The sequence below is a fragment of the Seriola dumerili genome, unplaced genomic scaffold, assembly GCF_002260705.1.
Source record: "Seriola dumerili isolate Sdu_G_001 unplaced genomic scaffold, Sdu_1.0 BDQW01001087.1, whole genome shotgun sequence".
Lineage (NCBI taxonomy): Eukaryota > Metazoa > Chordata > Actinopteri > Carangiformes > Carangidae > Seriola > Seriola dumerili.
In genome coordinates this window covers 411,767-424,269 of record NW_019175342.1, presented here as the reverse complement: position 1 = coordinate 424,269, position 12,503 = coordinate 411,767, and the positions used below count along the sequence as shown (strand labels likewise).

At 40.3% G+C, this 12,503-nt stretch overlaps 1 protein-coding gene across 1 annotated transcript in view; it reads right to left on the bottom strand.

Moving 5' to 3' along the window:
* LOC111237663 (paralemmin-1-like) overlaps positions 1 to 7,877 on the bottom strand; it is a 37,157-nt gene extending 29,280 nt beyond the window's left edge. Inside the window, exon 1 of the mRNA XM_022766843.1 lies at positions 7,365 to 7,877. The gene's annotated coding sequence lies outside the window, so the exon portion shown is untranslated. The remainder of the gene's footprint in view (positions 1 to 7,364) is intronic.
* Positions 7,878 to 12,503: the final 4,626 nt, after the last annotated feature.

Sequence of the window (12,503 nt, the reverse complement as noted above, 5' to 3'; positions counted from 1 at the left end):
TGTGGCGGGACTAATCCGACTGTGTCAGAGGACGTCAGTCAGTAGAGTAGGCCGTCCTTCAATGTGGCCCAGGACACATTTGCGTTCACACTGCCAAAGGAATGTGGACACATGTGGCCCAGACCATCTCTGAATGTGGTCTGAGTGATCAGACCTCAAATGCGTCCTCAATGCATCTTGGGTGCATTCAAATGAAGCTGCATTCTACACACAGAAAGTTTTCCTTTTAGCGTGGTCATATTAGCTTAACGTTAGTGTTGCACTTGTGTAAAACAAACCACGGTGGATGGAGAAGTTGAAAATGAAGCTTTTCTACAGGTTTAAATCTTGTTGAACAGGTGGAGTGATGAAGGACGCTAAAATTCCTTTATTTACTCGCAAAGGTTGTGATGACACTCACAGAGATATGACTGTAATTGTTGTCAGCTCCAGTAAAAAGTTCACTCCTCGCGGGTCTACGCTGCCGCCTCCGTGCTGTCTGCTTCTAATTCATCGCGTTTCAGTCTTTTGCGATGTGTTTAATGCACATGTTCATATCATGAAGAGGATCAAACTACGATGAATCGGTCAGCACTACACACAAGAGTGCTGGAGCAGCACTGATAAACCACAGGAACATGTCCTCATGGTGATACTTTTCAAGGATTTGGCCTTTCTTTCTACTAATGAGTTTCTGACCATGTAGACAATATTCATGGTGGTAAGTGTTCTTTTTGCACTTCGACCAAGCTTGTGTAAGGCATGTATTGGCTTGCTTCCGTGATTTATCTGTCTGTGTGTGCAGGATTAGGGTGTGTGTGTGTGTCTGTCTGCGTGTGTGTGTCTGTCTGCATGTGTGTGTGTGTGTGTGTGTGTGTGTGTGTGTGTGTGTGTGTGTGTGTGTGTGTGTGTGTGTGTGTGTGTGTGTGTGTGTGTGTGTCTGTGTGTGTCTCAAACAGGTTTGGAGAGGAATGCAGTACTGGTGTAATCCAGTCTCGGTTCATTTTCGCTATTGTCATAGAGTCAAAAGCCTGTAGCCCTATGTGCCATGGGGCCTCGCAGCTCAGTCACGATTACATTCATCATCTCACATAACACACTGCAGTCAACTCCACATCAGGACAACACAGTACAACATTACAAAGACAATCACAAAGAAATCTGTAGGTACATTAAAACCAACCATCTCTCAACAGAAATTATTTATCCTAAAAGTTCTTACTGTGAAATAACTTTGAGGTATAACAACTCCTTCACTTCCAGCTGATAAGACATTTCAATGTCGAGCCATAGAGTTTGCATAAATCTATTCTGCAAGGGTGTTGAGTCACCTTGTAAATGTCTAGTCAGGCAACATAATGTTTAACTTTCCTTCTTTCTCATTATCACTGAGGACAAACAAACTGAATTACAGCCCACCATTAAAGAAATTACAGACAATACGATGCTGATCCTTCAATATACAGCCTCCCATGATCTCTGAGATTATAACTGTGAAGAAAAATGAAGGTGGAATTCACATCAAAATGATGATGATTTATATAATTTATGAAACATACATGTAAGAAATGTTGATTGCAGCATGGACAGAAACTGAGGAGTATTGATTTAGGAAGCATGAGCAAATCAGCGTAACAGTATCAGACCCGATCTCAGCTGTGCAGTGATTTGACTTCAACTCTGCGATTAGCTCAATGTCACTGGGGAAGAGGTATCTCTCCCTTAGGTAGCAAACCCAGACTTTTATTATTTTGTTTATACCTGATCTCACATGCCAGTGTCTGGGACATTTTACAAGGTTAGAAATAAACTATGTGAAGCATCTAATATTCACCTCATTTTTTCACCTAATTTTTCATTCATGTCTGGTTCCAAAGCCATTTGTACCAGGGTTAAAGGTCTTGGATGGTTCCCAGGACCCAACACTGTGGGGTTTCAATAACAAACTCAGTCAACAGCTGAAACAGGGTCAACAGGCTGGTACCTAGAAATGTTTCCTCTTCCCATGGCAACATAATGTGTCCCACCAAGGTTATAAACACATTTAGGAGAGTCAAGGCACTTTCTCCTGACCTAGGCAGGCAATTAATGAGCGGTTCACCACAGTCCAGAGCTTCATGACTGCAAAAGGACAGAGGGCATTTTGCTAATCACAGATGACGGAATGCAAGACAAAGAGAAGGGACGGTACTCAGAGAACACTTTGAGATAACAGTAGGCATGACAAACAGGTTTCTTTCTACCCCAAAAAAAGCAAATTCACAGTTAAAAAGCATTAGCCTATGTCGAAGATAATATTATACACAGAGAAATGGGTTACAGCAACTCAAAACATCACATTGTTCTGTAACTAGTGCAAAACAGTTCACCGAGGCCATAGTGTTGCGTGGGAAGTCTACTGCTCCGCCCTGCCTGTTGCCTTTAATGTGTGACTGACAAACTCATCAATTAGATCATCAAATTTGAGAAAATGGCAGCTTCTGTTGATAGCGATGCAGTGATATGTTAAGCAGTTGGAATATTTTGTTTAATTGAATATGAGACAAAAAGCATGCCCGTAAGAGGCAAAAGACATTGTTATGAAATTCTAAGCCTCTAGTGATGATTAAAAGGGATGTTTATAGTGTATGTGTGGTGTGCATTTCCGCCACGACTCAGAATAAAACCACAGCCACCAAAACCACACAAACAAAATTGGCTTGGTAAATCAGCTAATTTCAGGGTGGGATGTAGATCTGTCGTTGGCATTTTGTACAAATCAGCTACAGGTGAATTTCTTCCAAATTAGTTGTGAATTGGCAGTGATAAGACATTTTTTTTTACCATGTAATTGACGAGACAACAGCATCACACATTAGCTGCAGCATTGGAAGGATGTGTAACACTAGACAGCTTGCTGGCAGTGCTAAATCGTGACAATGCTTCAATCTCTCCCACCACAAAGATGTATACACACCAAAAAATGTGGGCCTAGTTCTGCCATCCATTAATGGTTTGTTGTGTTCAATCAATTTTGTGCATGCAACCTAAAACATATCCCATTTCTAATGTGCACTCATGCTCTGCCAGGATTTAAAATGCATAACAACACTTAGGTAAACAAACATCATTCAGGTAATTCTCCTGTTTCCTCTGTGCTGTGCATGATGACTAACCAGACATCGTAACCCGATAACCACAGACATATATCTGTTTTTGTGTGACGTCTTGTGGTTGCATTATTTATGCGTCATATTTCTTCTTTCATTTGCTCATAAATAGGAACACCAAACCATACTAACATGTGGATGTCCATCAGAAAAACTAGACAAAACTATATTGTGATTTTCTAACATTTGCTGTGATAGTACATTAGGGTTGCACAATCTTATCCATAGTCAGATTGTCCTATCGTCACCCTGTGAAATTGCCAATATCCGATATGAATTGGGGGGTGGGGGCTGTTAGACTTGAGTACTGCACGTGCACAATTGAACTAAAAGGTCTCACCAGCTTTTTGCATAATTAAGAGCAACAAATCGTACCAGCATACTTTGATAACGAAATTCTGTCCAAGCTCTCGTGTTAAGTTTGGGACAAAAGTATCTTACACAAGCATTGCACATGAGATTAATTGCTCAGTAGCCTATAATTTATGTCATCTCGATCATTTTGGTGGCTTTCACAGTCTTTTAGTGTGCGTTTAACAAGAAAGCTGACAATTGCACTCTCAGTCTCCAGTGAGAGGAGCTCCATTGCCAAAAGCTACTGGTGTGATCAGTGACAATGGTGATTCAGCTCAGTTTGGTGTAAATATTAGTTAATAAAGATTCGTCATTACACCTAGCTAAAACTAATGCAGACCAACAGTCAAGCAATAAATTCTTGAAGGTTATGATGATTATAATGTTCAATTTTCTACAGGCTTTGAAACTTGTTCATATTTACAAGCCAATGAAGAGCAGGGAAGAATTTTCCTTTAAAAGGCTTCAATCTGAGACTACACTTAAAAAATAAATTCACAAGAAAGACACTAATTAATGCTGGGAAGCTAAGAAGCTAAAATATTATCCTGTCAGAGATGGCTGAAGTCTGTCTCGGAGTTATCTCCTCAGACCATTACCTTAACAAACATAACATTACTTTTCTGGCAAATCCCCGTCTGCTGATTAACACATTGTTGTTGGTTTCAAGAGAAGGGCACGTGTACTGTGTACAGCACAGACAGAGTAAACTGAAGAAGTTTTTTCTATCCTCTTCCCTCTCTCACCAACTGTCAGGCAGGATTTTTGAGGCTTTATGTCAGCAGATTATTGCAAATGAAAGGAATACCACACACAGATACACAAACAGAATGATTTAAAGAGCACCGTGTGCATATCGCCTTTTGTGTCTAAACACAACACTAGGAAAAGAGGACAGACAAAATGACGGTTCTGTGCAATTTAGACTACAGCTCACACTTAAATGTAAGAGCATGGCTGGCATCTCAGGTATGTTAGAGCTGACGTGGTGACATAATGCAGAAACACGCTGTAGGTCAGGTGAGCTCACTGGGGACTAATTTAGCATTCAGTATTTCTTAAACTCAGTATTTCTCAGTACTGAAAATGAAGCCATCACACATTACGCTAACAGGGACTGTGACACTGACTACGCTGATTAGAGGGGCACTCCACTCATTTTACACACAAATATCAGTTAACTCATCATGGGTAGAGAAAACAATTGAACGTCTTCAATGGTTCTTTGATTAAATGAGAAAATAACCCTGATGGCATCATAGTGACATCATCAGGGTTATTTCAACTTGGGCTTGGAGATGTTTAACAGAAAGCCTGCAGTACAAATGTTGAGTTTGAAAACACAGGTGTTTACCATACAGGAAGAGGCTATCGTGTTGTATTATGTTAAGAGCAGTACGTGCAGCATTTTTAAAGCCCGACCCATGCTAGTGACTAAAAGTTGAGATATCTCGGCCCCTGGTGCATTTTAAGTTTTTTTCCATCTGTCTTTTCATGTGTTTCCCAATTGTACAGGAGCAAAATACAAATCTGTAGCATGTTCCATATGTACATCAGACTATGACGACTGGAGTTTTCACAGCACTCTGTGCCAAAGGTGTTCCCCTGGGAACAAACTATTATTGACTAAACTACCTTCCATTGTTTTTTTTCACTTGAATGATAGAGTCTCTCTGCCACTGAAAAAAAAAACCTTTCTACGTGATCTCTTGTTTCCAGGTGTAACATCTTTGTGCATGCCCTGCTGTCTGAGTCTAATCTTCTGCTTAGTCATAATAATCACAGCCGGAAGCATGGCGTGTTTGTGCAATATGCACACAGACAGTCAGAGCAGTGGCAACATGGCATACAGAGAGGGAGCGTGGGGTAGAGCCCTGACACTGACATTGTAACGTAATGAGGAGGAAGCTCCACAGTATTTATGTTCTGAAAATGCAAGTAAAGGTCTAAGTTGAAATATATAAAATATACTAACAATCACAGAGGGGTTAGTTTCTGACGGCAGTGCTACAGTACGAATGGGGCAGAGACACATGCTGAGAGATATGCTGGGGGCAATATGGCAGTGAGGAATTTCCCTCCTGCTGAAAATTCATCCATCACCCAGTTTGCCAAGCAAGGAAGTGCAGGATTTCATCACTCCCAGCTACTCTTTTGTCTCCTCCCCTTTATCTTTTGGTTTTTTAATCCCTCTCTGCCTTGTCAGAGTCTGACTCTCTCCTGCTCTCTTCAACACGATTTGAAAAGATAGAACTCTTGCTGATTGGTGGTGCTGACGACCACACAGTTTCTCCAGCTCTTTTATCTGTCTTTAACAGCTATCATGCTCACTCTACCCCTCTCGCTTCCGCTTTGTACATTTGGGTAGATATCTGCAGATTCATATCAAAACCAAACTGCTTTGCAAGTGACTAGCACATTCACCTGGGCTATATGCTATATTTCATATGCATCAAAGCTAAACTTTTCAACTGAATAGCAACAAACAGGCCAGTAGATAAGACAGAGGAATTACTTTTTTGTTACCTAGAATCTAGCTTTATTCCCTGCGCACAAAGCACTTTAGTTACACATGAAATATCTCATTTGATTCTTGCACAAGAGAGATATAACCTCAACAAGCTCTGGGTTTCACTGCATTCGACATACGTTTTAAAATAGAACTTCACACAAATACTAAAATACCACCACCAAAGGAGAGGAAGGCTTGTGTGAGTGTGAAACCAGCTAAGCTAATTTTACAATTTCCCAGGACAGTGATTGTCTAAATCAGGATTAGTGCTGATGTGTAATCAGCTGGCTTCTTTGGCTGCTGTGACACTTACATTTCCATGTGTCCTTTGGAGTGATCCTTTATGTGCAACTTCTCTTTGAAAGCCTATAACATATGCATACTTGTTGAAACAAACATTCAAGGAAGTTACTCTTTCCTGAGAGGTAAATTCAGTCAGAGGTGAGTAACACCCCCTGGATATGGCCTCAAGGCCCCTCGTTCTTCAGCCTGACAGAAGGAGAGCCATGTCAGAAGCTCCTGCTGGGATCTCTGCTTGTAAAGCCTCAGCTGCACTAAGCAGCGTTTGTTTGATGTGTTCCAAGTTCGAAACTGGCTCTTTTAAAATCAAGCTGTGGTTAAAAAGCTGATGAAACAGCTGTGCGTTTTACCATAAAGTTGACAAGTCATATATGAGAAACAGGAAATAAATGTATGGTTGATCTGATATAGAGAACGTGAGATCTTGGCATCATGGTGTGTGTTTTGTATGCGTGTGTGTGTGCGTTTACTGTAGGGGGTGTGTTGGTGGTGAGATGCAGCTGCAACAGCAGCAAGAAAAGTGTCAGAAGATAGCCCCACTATCTTAACCACTGCATCATAAAACTCATGTTAAGTGCCTTGCAGACTTAAGGCTTTTGCACTTAATTACGCTCTATAAAAGACTTGCAGTGAAGAGATACAGAAGCACAGGTTACCATACACATAACATACACACAAAGATTATCTTTTTAGATAAAAACTAGAATAACTAAGGTGGTCACTTGCAAATGTGCAGAATTTAACTTGTGTTAACTCTTGTTTGTATTCAAATGCAAAACTGATTTCTAGTGTGGTTGGGTTTGGATTTAAGAAGCCAAAGAGTGTCAGAAAGTAGTGACTTTTGAACAGTCAAATGATATTTGAAAGGGTTTTTAATCTATAACGCTTTGGTTAACAATGCTTAACAGAGGTCAGACAAGTCAACAGCTGCTGGGGCTGTCCAGCTCTGACTGGGCTCACTTCCACCACTTGGCCCAGATTCAAAAGGTGTCAACCGACCACGTACAGCAAACTTCTTGATAAAATTCAAGCAGAAAAATGTGGGTCGAAATGAGCCAAAATACACTTACCTGTTCAAACTTGGCCACTTGAGCTTTTTAGTCCAAAGAAACTGAAGAAGGAAAACGAAACCAAGTAAAAAAGTGGAGAAAGGCTCCTGCACACACGACAAAAAAGCGAAAAAAGAGGGAGAATTCCTGCTACCAGCTCTGTGACTTATGTGACCAGAAGAGTAAAACACGACACAAACTTCCTCCTCGTGCAGTTGAACACCTGAGTAGCCTCTGCGCTGAGTGGGCTCCGAAATACCGAGCACCGTCACATGAACATCGATCGACACGTCGTTAAATTTACCAAACTTTTAAAAGTCTTTGAAGGTTGTTTTGAGACGGAGAGGGCCGCGGCATCGGTAAAGAAAAAAAGACGAGGTGAAACCGTCCTCGGAGATCCGCTCTCAACGCCTCCCTTCGTGTCTAAGCCCGTAAGTGAGGAGGAAAAGAGTCGGTTTGTCCGGTTACCTGACTCCAGTCATTACCGTGAGGCCAGCCCTCCACACAGCAACAGCAGCAGCAGCAGCCTCATGTTTCCTGTTGTCGCTCTGAATGAGCACAGAGCAGCTAAACAGCTTCCCTCAGCAGCAACAGGTTGAGATGCTTTCTTCTTTCGTTTGATTGAAACCAATGCCAGAGAGAAGGAGTTAAAACGTACTGTAATGTTTACTTTCATAAGCTTAAAGGTGTTAAACAAAGATCAAACTCAGTGTATTTGCGTTTAAAAAACAGATTTTGTAATGTCATTAATCTTGCTACTTCTAAACATCAGTGGCTTGTTTGTAGCAGGTGTTCAAGTCTGATATCAGAAGTGATTTTAATGAAAAGAGACATCTGTGGAAAAAGGTACTATCTGATGAATAAAAGTAGGAACCAGGTTATGGGAAAAATTATGTAATGTAAAACTTTTCTCTGTATGAAAGCGGTGCCTCAAAAGTGTAACATTTCTTTCAGCTCACATAAGGGATTGCTAACCCTGCCTTTCAACATTCAGGGAATATTGCCTTACATTTCTAATAATATTGTCCTTTTGGGGATTGCTCTGTTCTGTATTTAGAGGTGGATTTCACAAGGCTAACACAACACCAATAACATTAAACACTGCTAGTTCAGCATCAATTTATTTTCAGGAAAAAGAAGGAATTTAAATAGTATGAAATCTGAAAAATAATGACTAAGACTTTAGGGGACAATAAAACTAGCTACACATTGGATACTAGACTTTTAGTGACTAGAGGAATATTAGTTGTTGATTGTGGCTAATTAAAGCTGGATTAAGCCGCTTTTGACCACTGGGTGAATGTCAGCTAATTAAAATCTGTGTATTTTGCTGTAATTTGCCATATTTTGATGAAAATATGAGTGACTGAAAAATACTGAGGACATTAATGGGCAGAAGAGAAGTTTTGAAGATTTGAAGATTTCCTTTCCTTTGGATGTCTTTTGATTCTTCTGTTTTTCCAATGTAAAACAGGATCACTGAGGGAATCCATTGTACCATTGTGAATCCAGGTTGGCCACCGCTGCTGTCCTCTGTGAAGGAGCAAACTACAAACTTTTCAGTGCCATCTTTCAAGCTGCTGGGTAGGTGAATGTGGCATATTCTTAACACAGGTTTTTGACGAGTATCAATTTAATTTGAAAGATAAATTTAAAGGAGCCATTGTAAGTGCTGCTATTGCTACAGAGCCAACATTAGCATCAACAGCTGTTTACACACCAGTCATGAAGAAATGTTCAACATCCAACTTAATTCCTTTACTTGTCAAGAGCTGTCTCCAGCTGTGGAAACCAACCCCTTTGTTTTGATTCCATTTCTATCACATATTTTCTACTACTGAAGTTAGCATGGTAAAAGCTAGTCCTTGCCCGGTTCACCCATCTGTCCCCTATTACTTCTGAGTCACTGTGGCGTCCAGTCTGCCTTGAAGAAGTAGCACTGGTCAAATGATGTATCATAACCTCTTGTCTTGTAAACAACGTTGACTGAAGCTCTTGCAAGACTGGTAAGTAAACAGCTGTTATTGCTAATATTGACAATAGAAAAACTTACAATTAGCTCCTTTAAATACACTACAGAGCACAACGTATTAATTTGGGTATGCTGGGATTGATTTCCAACTGTGTTTTTTTCAGTATGCTAAATCAGATCAGAGACTTTGCTTACTGGTGTTTTATTCCCACCTTTTGTTCTATTGGTAGACATTTCTTCATGATGTATTGCCTGTAGCTGTGCCCATACTCACTGAAATTTGCCTTGATACTTCTGAACTAAATCTACTTGGAATTGACCAAATTACCTCATGCCACATAATGACTACGTTGGACTACGACCTTGGAGTGGGAAAGATAAAAAGTTTTGCTCACAAGTGACAGCAAGGGCAGACCAAAGGCACCATTCAACCACTCTATAGGTCCATGAAATAAAACTAGGCCAAGTTATTTTTATGTATATTTCATTATAGCTTACTCATATTTCATTTATACTACAATATACTCCAGGCTAATTTTCTGATTAATTGCTTTTTTAATTTGACCAAATTTAGGGTTTAAATGCCTGAAGTACTAGTGTAACAGCATCTTTAGAGATGGACAGTATTTTAGCCCAATAAATTACATCTTAGCTGACCTGTGCTGTATCTTTTTTATAATCCCATTTTGGTAAAAATCTGATTAATTCTTTATAGCTGAAATTCCCTAGCATGGCAATTTGAAGCAAGAAAGTCCTTGGCTGTGATCCACAGTGATAGTGTATGAAATGAGCACATCCACTGACTCGTCCTACTTCTTATTCCCCAAGACAAGAGAGATTCTTCACATGAACAGCCAGATAGTAGGAGCACACAAGCTCATATTGCATGGCTTTCCCTTAGCAATGTGGAAAATAGTCTGTCTGTCTTTTGTGTGAGTGTATTTTTGACGGGAGGTTTTGTTAGTGTAGCAACATTTCTTTAACAATACTGAGTGCATGTGCTTTTGTACCTGTGTGTTCATGCATACGAGTGCCAGCACCTTCTAAACACTGCTCTTTGTTTGATTGTGTGTGTGCTTGTATGTGCATGTGTAGCATACTGTAGAGAGAGCTGTAGAGAGCGCTCCAGTGCATACGTGGAAAGGGGATGAGGTTTGTTTTTAGTATGAGTGTTAATGGTATTTTATTAAGAGATAGTTAACAATCCATTAACTGGGCAGATGCTTGTCAACAAAAAAGGTTGTGTTGACGATCTGAACCGGAAAGGCTGGTGCCATATAACTGAGTATGAAAATACTTCATGTGAATACCTTCCTGTATGGTTGTGTACATATGTGAAGGAGGGCTCTGTCCCTATTGCAGACAAGAATGTCAACATTCAGTGATTCTACAAAACCTCAGGTTGTTATCAGTGCCATTTTTTTATTTTTTACACCCAATACTAGTTCCTGCACGATATGAGTAAAATTTGCGATGTGCAATGACACTGTTCAATTTTGCAATGACGATATTGCTTGCGATAAATAAACATATATTGTCGTTTGCATACATAGTTCTGCTGAATGAAGCTGAATCAAGAACACAGACAAAGGTCACTATCGGTCATTTCGGTCAGTAATGTTGCTGAGAGGGGGTGGGGGTGGGGGGTCGCTGTCTCAGGCAGTAGTTATAAGTTTACAAAAGTTTGTGGCAAATGAAGCTGCAGTCTAGTTTTCCTTTTAGCTTGGTCTGCGCTCATGTAAAACAAACCACGTTGGATAGAGAAATTGAAAATGAAGCTTTTTTACATGTTTAAACTTTACACTTTACACTTGCAGAGCTACGACTGTAGTTGTTGTCAGCTGCGGTAAAAAGTTCACTCCTAACTGGTCTACCCTGCCGCCTCTGTGCTGTACGCTGTGTGTGTGTGTGTGTGTGTGTCAGAGAGCAGCCCGGCACCAAATTGTTTTTGAAGAGCTCATCATCACTAAAGCATGTGTCATGTAGAGAGCTGATGAAAACAAATGAAATAGTCAGTTGTCATATTGACATTTAAAGTGTATTGATTGATTTTGAGACGGCAATCATGCATTGACTAACACGCAAGAAAACATTCTGTATTCTACAATATCTGCTAACGTTGCTTACTTTGTCTGTGGTTTGGGGCTGAGCAGGTAATGTACAGGGGGGCTTTTAGAACTTTTTGCCGAAAAACAGTTGCATGCTATGGCAGCATAGACATAATGAGAGTGACGAGAGTGAATCAGAACAATAAAGTTATGGGCCAGAAAACCAAAATAGTGATGAAGGATGCTACAAAGCTCCATAAAGCTAAGTGGATAATTTTAAATTCTGTTTGAGTTCGTCATACTTACAATGCGACTGTTAATTTCTGGTCTGTGACAGGAGACGAATCCTGGTGTCCTTCATGATAGTGTACCACATGTCAATTCAAAAGCCCAACCACAAACACCCTTAGATTTTACAATGTTGGCATTGTGATGTAGATTGTGAGATGCAGCCCCAGCTCACTTTCTCCACCCAGAGTTCTCGCTTTTACCAAGAGCAGGCTGCAGGTGCTATAAGCATAAATTCTTGCCTATGTCCATTATGCTTCTTAACACTAACATGTAAGGTAGATGTTGGCCCTAAAGATTGTGCAATAATTCACCATTGTTAGTAGGCGTGTATGTGTATAACAAACTGTTGTATATGTGTATGTGTGGGGAAGCCATGTGTTGTTAAGTTTTTTTTATCTTATCTTATCTTATCTTATCTGTGTGCACGGGCATGGCTGTGATTGTATGTGTCTGCTTGTAGGCTACACACACCCACCCCTGTGTACTTACTCTATTTACAGAGTCCTACAGTGTCATATCTGTCTCTTCCCTGTTTTGCCCTTGACTTTGACAACTACTCTCTTTACATCTTAGATTCTAATGTATAATGCTTCCTGAGTTATTTTATCCCCACGCATCACTCTTAAAGACTAGACAGGTATATCTAAAGACATCAACTGTCAGTGAAGAGATGCTTTAGAAAAGTGCACACCAGCAGAGTACGAGTTAAAGTGATGGGGCGGATAATAAAGATGTCCTTTGGGAGACTGTAAAAGACAGATATTAATATAGTCACTGAAGTACAGTATAGTGCAGTGGTTTCCTTGTCCTTGCATCAACCAGGTGCTTTTGTGACATTAAAACCTTTTT